At 44.0% G+C, this 16,253-nt stretch overlaps 1 protein-coding gene across 17 annotated transcripts in view; it reads left to right on the forward strand.

Annotated features, from left to right (window-relative positions):
- Positions 1–16,253, forward strand: part of Tenm4 (teneurin transmembrane protein 4) — a 2,881,475-nt gene that overhangs the window by 2,251,244 nt on the left and 613,978 nt on the right. Inside the window, exon 1 of one of the 17 annotated variants that reach the window (XM_074081885.1) lies at positions 5,980–6,835. The exons of the other annotated variants lie outside the window; for them this stretch is intronic. The gene's annotated coding sequence lies outside the window, so the exon portion shown is untranslated. Of the gene's footprint in view, positions 1–5,979; positions 6,836–16,253 lie in introns of those variants that run through there. 17 annotated transcript variants of the gene reach the window in all.

Raw genomic sequence — 16,253 nt, forward strand, 5'->3', positions numbered from 1 at the left:
AAACCCCAGTCCTATGGAAGGAAGAAGGAAGGGTGGAGTTAAATCCTCACTCTGGTATTTCTAGCATGTGTAACTTGGGTACTCAGTGATCTGAGCTTCTGTAACTTTGGGATTGCTTGTTATTTTTGTCCTTGTCATTAATAGCATGTACTATTTCGTTGCCCACTAGTAAATTGGCCTTGTTCAGAATTTTACTGTATCTTTTCCACACCTATGAGGATTTTACTTAAATCTATGTGAATACTGAAGTTGCTTCTGATGGAGATAATGCGAGAGAGAGAGAGAGAGACAGAGACAGAGAGAAGAACGAGACTTGAACAAGGCAGGATGAGGGCTGGGGACAGGGACCCCTTCCCCCAGGTCTTGTCATTCACACAGGACTGAGGCAGGAAGGTGGCAGGGTTCTGCTGGGCTTGGAAAAGCATGCATAGTTCATGGTTACTTTATCCTCATGCCCAGCTAGCAGGCTGTGTGGCACCTGGAGTTATGGAAATGTGTGGTTAACAAGTGGTTTCCATGGCCAGAGCTAAGATTACTCATCCTTTTGTGTCATGGGTGTTGCTTGAAAAATACCTCCTCTCTGATGTCACTTCGGCAAAATAAGAGTCACTCAAAGAATTTCCCATCAGAATCAGCAAAGTAATCTTTCATCTCTGGGAACACAATGGAATTCAGAAGGTGGGAGCCAGCATCTCCTGGTGAAAACATCAAAGTCATCGACCACTAGAATGAATGATGAGACCCAGAGTGTTTCCTTTGTCAAGGAAGCAAACAAAGTCACAGGGCATCTCATTGAAATAATGAGGGAAGGAGATCCTGCAGTGGCTCTAGCTAGCAAAGATTAATAAATAGATGAAATGTATATGACGTGTTAACAAGAACAAGATAGGCGCTGATGGCTCACGCCTGTAATCTTACCTACATGGGAGACTGAGATCAGGAGGATCGTGGCTAGAGGCCAGTCTGGGCAAAAAGTTAACGAGACCCCCCCATCTCAACCAATAGCTGGGCATGACTGCCATCCTGGTGACAGCTGACTTCTCCTATCTAGTCATATCTGTCTCCAAAATGACTGAGGACAAAGAGTTAGATATATGACTCAGGTGGTAGAGCACCTGCCTAGCAAGCATTTGGCCCTGAGTTTGAACCCCAGTATAGCCAAAAGAAAAAACAGCTCTTTTTAGAAAGTATGCATAACCTATTATTACTAGTTTCATTTAGCAAAGCAACACAAAGAGATGAATTGGTTTACTCATGGCCTTGTCTCCCCCCAGCTCCACTTTTCCAAAATAATTAGGATAATCTTCTAAAATCTGCTGTGGCCACACACTGGATAAAATGCTCCATGCCCACTGTCTTATTTAACACTCACCTCCAGCTGTGGTGGATATGTGTTTGATCCTGCTCTTCAGGTAAGGAAACAGGAGTGTTAGTTGCAAAGACAGTTTCAGGACAGCTGAGTTTCAGAAGCAAACCATACTAAGACCACCACACAGCTCTAAGTGACAGAGCCATGAGTCAAACTCAGGTCAAATCCCAAAATCCATCCTCAGTATTTCACAAGGTGCTTTTGAATAAAATGTTATGCTTCCTAAATTTCCATTTTTTTTTTTTAACCTTCACATTGGAGAAAGAAAGACTCATCAGGTTGAGCCTCAACCTCACCTGCCTATAGGAATCAAGCAGGTAGAACAAGTGGGCTGTGGGGACTGTGGCAATAGACAGTCCTCAGTGGCCTCTCTCAAGGGGGCAGCAATTGTATAACACTAGTTCACTGTGGTCCAAAAGGAATATAGGTGTTTTGAGGTTTTATTGTTTGGAGAGAGACTGAAAATCCAGATTTTTATGTGAAAATGTATGATTTTAGCATACTATCAATTCTCTTGAAAATTGATAGGAAAAGAAATGAGTAGAAAGTTATGACTAGATAGGAGAAGTCAGCTGTGGTGACTGTGGTTAACAGTATTACATGAACAGTTCAAAATGGCTAAAAGAGATTTGGAATATTCTTGCCCTAAAGAAAATGATAAATGGGTTGAGTGTGAGGACTCACACCTGCAATCCCAGCTACTTGGGAGGAAGAGATCAGGATGATCACAGTTCAAGTCCAGACTGGGCAAAAAGTTAACCAGACCCCATTTTAACCAACAAGCCAAGTGTGGTGATGCATGCCTGGAATCCCAGCTATGAGTAGGTGTAGGTAGGAAGATCATGGTTGAGGCTAACTCAGGGAAAAGTGGAAGACCCTGTCTGAAAAGTAAGTAAAACAGAAAGGACTAGGTATGGCTCAAGCAGCAGAGTGCTTACCTAGAAGTGCAAGAACCTGAGTTCAAACTCCAGTACTACCAAAAAAAAAAAAAGAAAAGAAAAGAAAGAAAGAAATGACAAATACATAAGGTGATAGATATGCTAAATAACCTAATTTTATTATATACAATATATACATGTATTGAAATTTCACACAATACCATATAAACATGCATAGTTATTATGTGTCGATTAAAAGCAATCACAAATGGGCTGGTGGAGTGGCTCAAGTGGCAGAGTGCCTGCCTAGCAAGTGTGAAGCCTTCAGTTCGAACTCCAGTACAGCCAAAAAACCAAAACAGAACATAAATCCCAGCACTCGGGAAAATCACGAGTTTGAGGCCAGTCTGGGTTACATAGCAAGACCCAGTCTCAAAAAAAACAAAAACCTAAACAAAAAGTGATAACATTTAAAAACAGAAAACCACTAGTGAAGCCAGAAGCACATGCAGGAGCTGCACTCCTCCACCCATGCGAGGTCAGTGGCCAGCCTCGGTGATCGGTTCGTTGTTCTTGTCAGTCATCACCAGCGTGCTTGCTAGGGCAGGACTGCCATCCCTCCGAGTCCAGAGCTCTCCCCTGACAATGTTCCTTGGCACAAGAAGATGGGGCACCCCAGGAACTCAGTCTAATCATAATAATGAATGCCTGTTGACTACAATGTATGTCAGGCATTTACCTTCCTTATTTCACTGAATCCTCCATCACTCCCATCGGACATATTATCACTCTTCTCTCACTGGGGAGGGAAAGATTTAGAGAGACTGTGAGACTGACCCAGGGCCACAGAGCTGTGAACTAGCAGAGCAGTACTTGAACCCAGGTCTGCCTGGCTTCTAGGTCTGTGCTCCAAACCTTCGCACTGCTTCATCTGCCCCAGACTATAACTATTGGAAGAGTTTCCCTGAGCACTGCCCATTGTTCACCAGGACTGGGTGTCAGAGAGTATGGGAACTTGTTCTGGAAATAAACACCTTGCCTGGAAAAGCATCAGTCTTCCAAGTAAAGTGCTGTGTGTATCGTAAAACCTTCAATTTAGCTCCATTATATTTTAGGTCCATGAGGGATAGATTGCAGCTCCTGCCTTCCCGCTGATGAGAGCATCCTATTTATGTGTATATGGTACCTATTAGGTGGTGTGCTTTGCAGAATTAGGTCCCTGATGAACAGGTATTATTTCTCCCTCTGCTGACATACAGCAGCTGTCTGCACTTGCTGTGTTCAAGTCTGTGCACTTGAAACCTGGGATGCCAGGGAAATGGTGCAAAACTCAGCAGTTCCATGGCTTGTCTTCAAGTTCAGAGATGGACAAGGCTAGGTTCTGTCGATCGGACCCCCTTTGCTCCTTATTAGATGAACTAGGACAAGCCATTTAATCAGTCTTGGTCTCATTTCTTATCTGTTAAATGGGAATGATCTTTTTCCTATCTGGGTTCAGGGTTTGGTGCAGAAGACCTCTTGACATGCATCTGCTTTTGTTCCAACTTCTGCAACTCTTTGAATCTCTGAATATGTTCTACGTGTTCAGGAACTCAGTGCTGTATGGATGGGGGGTCTGCTGAGGATTTGATGCTGGTGGTGGCATGGTTGGATTCACACTTAAAAGCATCACCCTGACATTGCAATTTAGGTTGGGGCTACACAGCAAGGTCCAAATTTGAGGTGTGATGAAAACTAATAGTGTAAACTCATTAAGCTGACACAGGTTACATTTTCTGCCATAGATACAAAGGATCCCTTTGAAGTTACCTGAGGTCAGAAATGATCACTGAGCTCAAGTGTCCCCAGTTTCTTCTTAGGGGTTGCAGTGATGTCCCGACTGTCAGATCTTGTCACTCCACCCATGTCACTCCATTGCCTTAAACATCATCTCCATCTGACATCCAGGTTCTGGAACCAGGCCACATTTTGCTACACTGTTGCAGGTGCCTGATTGCCAGGCATCAGAGAGGCATAGTCACATGTAGCATAGTCTTGTGGGCAGGCTGTGATATGCACAAGAGTTGGGTCTGCTGTATAAGAGGCCTGGGGCTGTGTGGCAGGGCAGGAAGAGACCATTTGTGGATGGTTTTAGTTCTTTTGGGACTGGATGGGTTTGAGATCCCTACACCACCATCTGTGTAATAGGTGTGAAGGGTTACCTTTAAGAAATTCTCCTCGCTATAAGATGAGATCTCAACAGATAATGGGAAGATCTCCTTTAGAGCCTGTTCATTCATAAAAGTCCATCTAACCATTCAAAAGTCAAGCAGGCGTTCAACTTGAGCGTTGTTGTGGGGATTTGCTTCTGTTCTTGAGGTGATTTCTCCTGGCATGAATGCTAGCTAGTCAGCTTTATTTGACTTCCTGGATTTTGAAGGAAGGTGTGCAGTTGGTGTGATTTGCTCACACTTTCACACTCCTTAGTAATTCCACTGGCTACAGACTTGGCCAAAGACAAACCCCTCCTCCAGCTGAGAGGGGAGAGCTGCTCAGTGTGGGCCCAGACAATCTGCAGGTCAGATGTAGGAAGTAATGCCAGCATTTCTCTCACATGTGCTTGCTTCCTTCCTTCCCTACCACATAAGGTATTAGGATTTTAGTAAAAACATTTTAAATGAGAATTTAAAAAGCCCGTTTGACAAGACATTCCTCATAGGCTCAGCCCAGTATGAGGAAATAGGATTCAGACATGAAGATGCAGCTCCTGTCCTCATGGAGATGACTGAGGGGTCAGGTGCATAAGTAAACTGTCATGTGGTAGAACAGGTAGAACCATCCCGTGGCACATAGACCTGGTGCCCACTGAGGCAGAGGGTATGTAATGAAGAGCCCAAATGGAAAAAGATGAAAAAATTCTGATCTTCAGTCTTTCTTTTCTTTTGCTCTGCTTTTCTCCACCCACTACCCCATTCCCACACCTATCCCCAGGACCTCAACACTTCCCAGCAGGCTTGTCCCATTTATTTCTATATTTTTTTGTTTTATTTAGCTTATATTACTAAAATACTCAAACTTAGGCAAAAATAGAAACTATATAATAACCCCCCAATATCTTTGCCATCTAGCTCAACAATTACTGGTACCTGTTTGTTGGATTTTTTTTTTTTTTTTAGCCAAAGCCCCAGACATTATATGATTTCATCTGTAAATATTTTGGTGAGTGTCTAAAAATTAAGATTTCCTCATCTTGGGGGGAGGAACTAAACCCATAATCAGGTAATTAGCACCAAGTACTTACCAGCATCAGATTTCCAGTCTGTCTTGGTAGTCCCTTGATTATCTTACAGAGTTTTACAATACTTTTTTTTGTAAATTGTCATATTGTTATTGTACTGAGGGTACATTGTGACATGCACTAAAGTTCTTAGACTGTATCATAGTTGAACTCACCCCTTCCGTCAATCTCCTTTATCCTCCTTCCCTACATTCCTAGAATAGTTTCAACAGGTGTCATTTTTTCATTTTCATACTTGAGTACATAATTTTTCCACCATATTCACCCTCCTACACCCTTTCCTTATATTCTCAGCCTCTCACTGGTACCACCCCCAAGCAGGACCTGTTTAACCTTCCTATTCTTCACTTTGAGTTTTATAAACCTTTAAGTACTATATTTATTATTCCATGAAACAAAATATGCCTTTTTTTAAAAAAAAAAAAGAGGACATCTTGCAAAAATATTTAATAGTATAATGAAAGATAAAAGTATTCTTATTTTTACTAAATTGCCATTAATATCTAACACAGTGCCTGGCTCATAGTGGATGTTCAGTTAGTGTTTTACTGAATGAAGACTGGGAAGGAGAGAGAAGTTAAGGAGTTAGGAGGGAAGGAAGTTGAGAGAGAGGAAGACAGGAAGGAAGGAAGATGAGAAGGAAGGAAGGAAGACAAGAAGGAAGGAAGGAAGGAAGACAGGAAGGAAGGAAGGAAGGAAGTGGGCAGGGGAGAGGGAGGGAGGAAAAGGGTTAGGATCCCCTAGCCTTGCCACCTACAGTTTTTTGACTGGAACTTTTTATAAATGTATGATTTGGTACTGCTGTGTTCACAGTATCTGAGCAGTTTGTGTCCTACTTTCCCCATATGGAGACAGGAATTTTTCATCAGACCCATGGGTGATTGACAGAGCTTCTTGCCTCTCTTCCTAATCCCCAGAGCCCCCAACTCTGACCACTGCCTCTCCCCAGTTTGGCTCAGAGCACCCCATGGGGAGACCTTCACCTCAGAGACTGCCCAATAATCATGGCTTTCCAGGCCTGTGAGCAACACAATGTAATACTGGCATTTACTCAGCTGGCACTGTGCTAAAGGTCATTTTTAAAATATTTATCATTTAATTTCCTGAAATTGTCCATCCCACAGTGGGGGGGTTGCAAAGTGGATGGAGAGCTAATAATTCTAAGGCACTTGAGGAGCTTTTTTATCCAGCAGGACTGCTGTGATTACAGCCCGGATGTCAGCAGGGCCCAGAGGCGTTAGGAACCAGCGCTGTGAAGGAGCTGTATTTCTGGGGGTAGCCCAGGTCACAGTGCAGAAGGTTCTGGGCATGGTAAGTACCGTGTTAGCATTTCAAAGAGGAAACATTTCCATTCCATTTAGTCTGTTTCCATTTCTGTTAGCGTAATGCATAGTGATACACTTGAGCTAGTTTAATATTCTATTACGGTATGTCTTATACAGCTTATTTACCTATACGCATGTGCCATGCTTGGACATGAAAACTCTGCAATTGGTGGTAGAAATGGGCAAGATAACTTACATGTTATCAACATGAGGCACAAATTTAAATATTACCAGTCACACTTATTTTCCCCCTCTTCGAAAGGGTCACAAAAACTTTGATGTAAGGTGATTGTTTTGGAATGACCTGCTACCTTCAATACCATAGGTAGGATTTTGTGCTGTACCAGTAGTGACTTCACTGGTTAAAATTTCCCCCTTAACATCAGGAACTGCTATGTCAGTGGACTATGGTCAGGATGAAGTACCTAGCACGTTCAAGTGCACAAATCTTGACAAAAAAAGTCTTTCCACAACTCTGGATCCTCAAAATTTGATTGAGGAGGGATAAGAGGTGGGAGCAGAGGATATGGGGAGGATTTGGAGTGACCTTAAGCTATTCCCTGGGACCTGGCCTGGACTGAACCCAGGCCACACTTGTGCATCTCTCAAGTCAGGCTAATGTCAGAGCCAACTATAAAAGTAGCCTCAGAATGGGAGACCACTTTCTGAATGACATCTACAATATGAGCATCCTTGGTGATACCCGAAAAGTGTGTTGCATTTGAGAGTACACCATTGCTTTGAAACTAGCAGGTAAGATGTTCCGGTCCACATTGCGCTGTGTGGAACGTAGAAGTTGTGCCTTGTCTGCCGTGTCTTCTGTCCCAGGCCTGATGGGGTGGGGGGTGTAGGAGAGAGAAGGGAGAAAGGTCTCTACCTGGAGCTCCAGGCAGTTCTGTATTTGTGCAAAATGGAGAAGTACCTCCTTATCCCAGCTCCCTTTAGCAGCATTCTGATGTCACAAGGGGAGAGTCTTTTCTCGGAATACAGTTGACCTGAGGGGGGAGAGTGGCTGTCATTATACTACAATATCTGTTCTAGATGTATAGTGTGGGAACATTGCTGAGAGCAAGCACCAGGTCATAAAACAAAAGCTAAAAATAGTTCTAAAAGGCATTGTTCTATCTGACAGAAAAATGAATCCAGACTGGTTCTTACTCTCTCAACCATCACAATAACACTTCCAGTACTCAGGACTGACAATAGTGATGATGGAAATAATGACCGAGACTCATTTGTGGACACCATTTTACTATTTACACAGCCTTATCGTGTCTGTAACCTTTGCTGTTCTAGACTAGATGCCACACTAGAGAAACAGGGCTTATTACTTCCATTTGCCAGGGGAGAAAACTAAAGCCCAGAGGGCTTATGTGTCTTAACCAGGGTGAGACCAGCTGCCCAGCAACCCCAGAGGTGTCCTTTTCTGAGTTTGGGTACACCACAGATTGAAGTTGAGGTAGATGTGCTGTTTGGGACTCTGTTCCAGGCACAGGGACAGATTATCTTGTTATTGTTTGATCCTTATTGCCAGCTCAAAGGAATCAATAATGATCCTTCTTGAGGAGATGAGAAACTTGAGGGTGGTGAAGTTTGTCATTTGCCCAGGGCTAGCCAATTAGTTATGGGGACTTGAATTCAGGACTCAAGCCACTTATGACCTGATGCCTCACTCTTGTAGAAAAGGTTTAAACACAGAGGGAGGAGGCAGTTATTGGTCCTCTTCTTGAGCCATTTCCAAATGTGTGACAGGAACTCACTGATGAGTAACTGACACTTGCATTTGCTTTGTCCAGATGCCCCTGACCACTGGTGTGACCCACAACTGGTGACTCACAGTGCCACTGCCACTCTGTTTAGTACTACAGCTATAGATTTAAGGAGCATATGAGTATCTGCCTTGGACCCCCAAGAGAAAATATGCTTTTTCTTTTTAAGTTTTTGACTGTAGCTGCTAAAAGCATCAGAGTAATTTTCATTTCTCATCTTGACAAACACTCAATTGTATAAATTTGTTCCACTGAGGTCCCATGATTTGTCACTCTGGTCTCATATGTCAGTGTGAGCCGCAGCTCTGATTGTAGTCAGCTAGCTGTAGGACATTGGCCACGGCACTTAATTTTCTGGATCTCAGTTATTTTTTTCTATAAAAGGGGAGGCTATGACATGTGTCTCCTCTCCCTCACATGACTTCTGTGCTGATGTAATAAAGTCAGATGTAGGAAACTCTTCACAAGCTACCAATACTTTGCAGAGAACTTTATTGTATTCATGACAGTTCAACTTTAGGTCAGACTTGTCTTTTGGACTTAAAATTCTTTGTTGTCTTTTTTTTTAAATGTTGTTTTGGGGTTTCTCTGCATATGTCAAATGTGAATTATCATGTATCCTTGAAACTAATTTTTCTGTGCATATAATCAGGAAAGGTATGGATTGATGGTACCAGCCTTGAAGCCAGATCTTTTTTGTCCTTGAAGACACTTGAGAATTTGGAGGCAGACTGCCCTGTCACCATTGACTCTCCTTTCTAAGCAAAACAGTACTGGCACCTTCAACCACATTAGAAAAAAAAAATGGATTTAAGCTCGGAAGCAGACAGATACAGACTTGCATTATCTGTCTAAAATGTAACTTTGTCACCTTCTATGAACCTCAGCGTCTCCCCTGGTGAAATGGCACCAAGTCCTTACGAGAATCAAAGAAATGAAATAATATGAACTTGCTACAGAGGGCTACTCTAAATATTCATTTCCCTCAAGTTCAAGGTTTTCTGGGATGCTGGATGCAGTTCATCAGCCAGCCCTGCCTTCCCTAAACTCTGTGTCTGGGAACCGCATCTGTGAACATAACGTTGATAACACAAAGCTGTTTCTCAATGAGAGCTTACTACATGCCAGGCACAAAATGCCCTTATCTAGCTTTCATTTTTTAAAAAACCTTAATTCTAAGCCTGGGAGATAGTGATTATAAGCTCATGTTGTAAGTGAGAATAAAAAAAAGGACAGAGAGAGAGAAACCCTGGATTTACCCTGGATATCCCCTCTGGGGACAAAAACTGGTGAATCTGGGTTGTGCCTCAGAGGTTGTCAAACTTCTTTAAATTTTTCCACTTGTACAACTTGTATAGTTTCTCTAACAACTATTCAACTCTGCCTTATACTGGAAGGTGATTATGAATGATACAGAAACTGATAGGTATGACTGTGTGCCAATAAAACTTTATTTACAAAAATCAGCTAGCTAGATTTGACTCACAGGCCCAGGAGTACTGACCCCCTACAGTAAATCTACTTATTTTTTCTTGTTCTTTTATTTTAATTGCTCAGCTCTGGCTGTTTGATCACAGGTCTATCCTTTGTAGCTTTTCTTGGCAGTAGGGACATAAGCTATAAGCTATTTTTACAGCTTTTCTGATTTGCCTGACTGATTATGTTTTTCATGTAACAGGCAGCACAGACTCATTTATAAACCATGATGCATTAGAGATCGTCAGAGCTCCAGGATGGTAACTTTGTAGAGTGACAGATGAGGCTTAGGAAATCTAAGCAATTCACAGAGTCTGATTTGTCAGGTTCAAGGCATAGACTATCCCTCTACTCCCAACCCCCATAACCACATAAAACTTCGTCTAGAAACAAGCTTGCTTAAGTCAGAAAGCCTTTCTGAACTTGACCATCAGAATGTCGATTCTTGCAACCGGAAGCTGGGCCTTCCCCCAAAGAGCTGGTTTATTAGATTTGAAGGGAAGGAAAACCCCCAAAGGAAAAAACTGTCAAGCCAAATTAAACTAAAACATTAGGTCATGGGATGATGGAGACAACATGGTCTAAGTGGCAGATGTGTGTACCTCACTTATTCCTCCTCCTCCAGCCTTTGGGCATTGTTCATTGTATCTTTGAGCCAGCTAAACCTTGTTTTCTTCTTCCATAAGATAAAAGTATTTAGAGCCCAACAAATCCCATGTCTTTCCCCTGTCTCTGGTCCCTACCTAAGAGACGGGTTTTTCCCTTCATATCTGAGCTGCTGTTGTTCCTCTGTCAGCAGCCTGGCCAGGCTAGGTGCCCATCTCCCTGTGTACCTGTCATTTTTCTGTCCTTGACTTTGTCTGATCTACTTCCATATCTTACACTGCCTTTTTCTTTCCTGCTATTTAGAGGGAGATTGGGCCAGATGCACAGAAAAATGTTCAAAAAAACTGAATTCGTTGTGTGTCTGTCTGTGTCTCTGTCTTGTTTCTCTTTTGTTCTCTTCCTGCCTTCGTTCTTCTCTCTTCTTCCCCTTGGAGTCAACTCACAGAGGCCACACAGGAGGCCGCTGCAGGATTCCCCAGCTGGTCAGAAGTTACTTGCAGTCCCTATGTTCACCCAGCCCTCTCTGCCCAGAACGTCCTGCTCCTAATCTTCCATGGGGGCCATGCACGTCCTCTGTCTGCAACACACACAATCAATTAGCTGCAGACCGTCACGCTCCATGGCTCTCTCTGTTCCCACAGATGTCATCCGGATGATGTTGTGAGGAGCCCACTTGTAGAGAACAGGCCAGTTGGGCAGGGCTGGGCATAATTGGGGGAGAGGAGGAGGTCACTCTGAGTTCTTAAGAAACCAGCGGCTTTGAGTCCATAGAAGGGTGTGGGCTTACCCTTCTGCACGTGGCTTATGATCAGGTCAGACCTTTAGCTGAAGTCAAGGCCTGCAGCCCTCAAAGTCCCCTGACTGTACCCATAGTGCCTTCTGCTCTTTCAAGCACTGTTCCCGCTAGCTCCTAAGCCATCCCAGCTGCAGCAGTGAGGCCAGAGGGTGAGAGGGTGAGATGTTCAGAAATAAGGCTCTCTAGAACCCAGTGCCAGCTTAATGTTTTGTTCTTAGGCATCTTCTATGAGGCACACACATTTCTGGACCCTTTATATGTGTTATTTCATTTCATTTTATGGAATAGGTATTATTATCTCTTGGGGCAGTGCTGGAGTTTGAGGCTGGGGCTTTGCATTTGCTAGGCAGGTGCTCTACTGCTTTCAGCCACATCCCTGGCCCTTTCTGCTCTGACTAGTTTTGAGATAGGTCTCAAATCCAGGCCAGCCTGGATTGCAATCCTTCTATTTATGCTTCCTGCTGTAGCTGGGCTAACGAACATGCTTCACTGTGTCCAGATTTTTTCTGTTGAGATGGTGTCTCAAGAAGTTTTTGCCTGGGCTGACCTCAAACCATGATCCTCCTGATCTCTGCCTCCCGAGTAGCTAAGATTATAAGCATGAGCCACTAGTGCCTATCCAGGTATTTTTATCCTGATTTTACAGGTCAGAAGACTGAGATTTCGTTTGGATTTGAGGGAATAGAAAAAGGAGGAACTAGCTATTCATCCTAGGTTTCACTTTGTTTCCATGGCACCCAGCACAGGCCTTGTCTCTCTTTGGCTCCAGTGGAGGTTCTTGGAGTGATGACACTGAGCTGTGGGTGGTTAGGTAGACGATGGTGCCATCAGCAGAAGAAGTTTGTCATGGAGACAATGATTTGTCTGGATGTTTATTTATTTAATAGGCATTTATTGAGCACCTTCTATATGCCTAGCATTAAATGAATCATGCAAAAATCTCTGTTCCCATAGAGTTTGAATTCTAGTAAGAGAAGGCAGACGGTAAGCAAAATTAAGTGAGTAAATGATACCATATGTGAGAAGGCGATACATGATAGAGAGAGTAAGAAGGGAATAAGGAATGTTGGGAGGGGAAAGGCTGGCGGTTGCAAATTAAAATAGGGTAAGATTTGAACAAAGATGTAAAGACCATCAGGGAGCAAATCATATAAGTATATGCAGGAAGAGCATTCCAAGCACAGAGAATGACACATGTGACAGCTGTGAGGTAGGTCTATGCCTGGTGCATGGAAAGAATGGCCAGGAGTGAGCATGGCTGAGAAGAGTGGGTGAAAGGAAAGGATATGGCATCTGGGAAGGAAGCAGGTAGATCATGGTGAGTCTTAGAAGCCAGTGGAAGAATTTAGCTTTTACTCTGAATTTGTTGAATGTCATTGAGGGATTCTGAACAGAGGAATGCCATGATCGGTCCATGTCTTAAGAGGATCACTTGACTGCTGAGTTGTGAATGTCCTGAGGGGGTGCGGTAGCTGGGAGAGTAGCTGGGAATAGAAAGTAAGGGCCTACTGCAGGTTCCAGGCAAGAGGTGATTGCATTGACAAGGAGTTAGCAGGACAGGTGGCTGGAAGTTGGCTTGAGACACCTGGGTGGTAAAGGCAAATGATCCCTAGCAGAGTCCACCTGGAGTCAGCAGCTAATTCATGTTTGTTGACTAAAGAATGAAAATCCAGGAGTTCAGAAAGCTTTTTGCAAGTGTGCACTGAAGAGGTGTCCCATCTGGACAGGCTTTCTGTCATGAGCAGTTATGTGTAAATTTGTTTTGTAGTGTGGATACTCCCTGAGGGCAGGAGCCCTGAGTGCTCCACCTCCCTAGTTAGTGTCCAGTCCAGGGTCCACCACGCGAAGAAGGTGGTCCATGGGCTTGCACGGGACACAGGGACGTGATTCCCATGCACCCTGAGTTTACCTTGTCTTTGGACTGGTTTCTGGACCCGGACATGAGACTTGACATTGTCACAGGTTGGGATCAGGAATCTGGAGAGAATATGAACTGTACTCCTGGCCCTGCTGTGAACTCTATGTGGCTCTGGGCAGTGGTTGCAGATCTGTAAGGTGAGTATTCAGTCATTCACCCAGCAATGCTTATAATCCCTGCCCAGAAAGTGCTCCAGAGGACACTTCCCTGGCCATTCAAGACAGTCCCCCAACTCTCTCCCAGCTTCCTTTGCCTTATTTTTTCCTAACGCCTGCCAGTATCTGAAAACGTTTGACAATGGATCCATAGTCTATCTCCCCACTAGAGCACAAGCCCCGTGAAGGCAATGGGTTGTGTGTCTTATTCACTGCTCGCCCCTGGCCCCGGGGATGGCCCTGGTACATGGAAAATGATAAATATGTCTTCATGAGTGAACAATTGTCAGGACTCAACAATCTGCAGAAACACATTTTGTGTGCCATAAGGGGCACAGCAAATGAAAGGGCTGGGCTTTTACCATAAACAGGCTGCACACTTAGCACAGTTCTGACTCTTCCCATAGCATTTTTCAAGGCAAATATTGTTGACAATTTTTTTTCTGTTTGGGTTTTCTTCAAAGGGAAGAATCCTAACAACCTAATTTAGGAGAATTTCCAGGTGCAGAATTCAGCAATGGCTCTACATCTCCTAGCAACCTCACAGAGGAGCTGCTCACCACGAGAGGTGACAGTTTCCAGTGGGTGTGCAAAGTGTCAAGAATGGGACAGCGAGGGAGGGAGGTGGTGAAGAGGTCAGACACCCAGCCCAGGTTCTCCCCCACTGTGTGACTCCCTGTGAGCGTCATTTCCTCCACATAGTGAGGGGCTTGACAAAATCCCTTCCATCTCCATCATCCTGTGGTAGACATTTTGAGTGGGGTGCTTTCGGGTACAACTCTACCATTCATGGAGCCAAACCTTGTGTTAAGCATTTTATATTTATCAATCCTCTACTCCTCATTTTGACTCTGTGAGATAAGGTTGTAGTCACACTCATTTTCTAGGTGAGGAAACTGAGTTATAGAATATAAGTAAGGTCACCCTATTAATCAGCTCCAGTTACTATAGCAGAATAGCGTAGATTATGTGATTTAAACAACAGAAATTTATTTCTCACAGTTCTGGAGACTGGAAAATCTGAGATCAAAGTGTGGCAAGTTCAATTTCATGTGAGGGAGGGAGTTCTTTCTGGCTTGCAAGTGGCCACCTTCTTATTGTGTCTTCACCACCCCCCACACATGCATTTTTCTGCTTTGCTAATCCAATCTCAAGGGCCTTACCCTCAAGAGCTCATAAAAGATCTAATCTCCAAAACTGTCACATTGGAGGTTAAGTCAACTTGAATTTTTTTGGGGGAATGCAAAGTTCCATAGCTAGCAAGTGACAGAACCAGAATGTAACTTCAATCCTTAGCTGCCCTCTCCCTCTTCTGCTTTGATAGCAGATTACAATGAAGGAGTGTCAGAGCCCAGCCTCCAAGAGCTCAGGGCTGCACCAGTGTTGCCCACCCCTGTTCCTCGGCATATGTCCTTGCACCAGAACTCGAGAAGCAATAAATAAATATGTAAAACATGAGTGAATGAATGACTCTAATAAAGACTGATGACTATGGTTAGGCACCAAAAGCTTAGAAAGTGACTTTTGTCCAAGTATCCCAGGAAGATGGGAACTTGAGGTCTTGTCAAGGGTGGTGAAGGGAAGGGCAGTAGTTAAACATGTGATTATGTCATACTCTGCCAGCTGCTTTTCACAGATTTCACCCCATTTAAATCTCCCCACAATCCTAAGAGACATGGTCCTCTTGTTATAGATAGGGAGACAGAAGCTGAGAGGAGCACAGGCTGAGGAATTGCAGAGAAGCAGTATGTCAAAGGTCACACAGATGTCTGCAAAGTGTGGCTGTCAGCAGGAGAGGCCATGTGAATGAAGTTCAGTTTGTCTCCTTCATCCTCTTTGAGCTCATTATGTGGAAGCAATGAGTCCGTCAGCCTTGTAGCTTTGTCCTTGGATCTGAGCTTATCAGGGTTCCTTAAATACTCATTCAGAAAATAGAAAGGAAGCACTGAGGGTTAGTACAAGGTAGCTCTAAAATCTCCCTGGTGGACCAGTGGAAAGGCACCATGGTGGTGGGCTAGTGAGAAAATGGGGGAGGAGGCTAGGAGGATTAGAGAAAGCCTCATTTGCATGGCGGACACATTTTGACTTGAGGTCACGTTCATTGGGGGGGGTGGTCATGGAAATTATGTGGAGGCTAATTTCCCTTTATAATGCCACCTCTGATTTTGTAAGAGAATGGGCAGTTAGTTAAGGAACATTCAGCCCTAGTGATGATCAAATTGGTCTGAAAAAGGAGAGAGTGATACCCAGGATAGAACTTTCAGGGGACCAGTGCAGTGGGAAAGGGAGAGAAAGACAGAGATCAGGTGATGTGGAGTGGGGAGTAGGAGAGTGGGGTACTTGAGGCAGCAGAGATTTGGGGGGTAGGACTTGAGGCAGCAGGGATTCTGGGAGGGGGTGCTTCTGGAAGCAGGGATCCTGGGACCAGTTTCTACTTGTTCAATCCACACTGGAAAGTCATATGGTCCCAAATCACTTCCAGCCGCCTTGTTCGATGGGATCCTCACTCCTCTCTGATGCAGGGGGAGAAATGGTGTGGGACCCATTTGACAGAGAAGGAAGCATGATTGTTGGGAGTTAAGTGGCTTTCCCAAGAAAGTGACCAGGAGATGGGAAAGAAGCTGAACTTCCTGTGCAACTCCAGTTCTCCTGCTAATGACAGCTGGTGACTGTCTCCAAGAATT

The sequence above is a fragment of the Castor canadensis genome, chromosome 1 (genome assembly GCF_047511655.1).
Source record: "Castor canadensis chromosome 1, mCasCan1.hap1v2, whole genome shotgun sequence".
Classification (NCBI taxonomy): domain Eukaryota; kingdom Metazoa; phylum Chordata; class Mammalia; order Rodentia; family Castoridae; genus Castor; species Castor canadensis.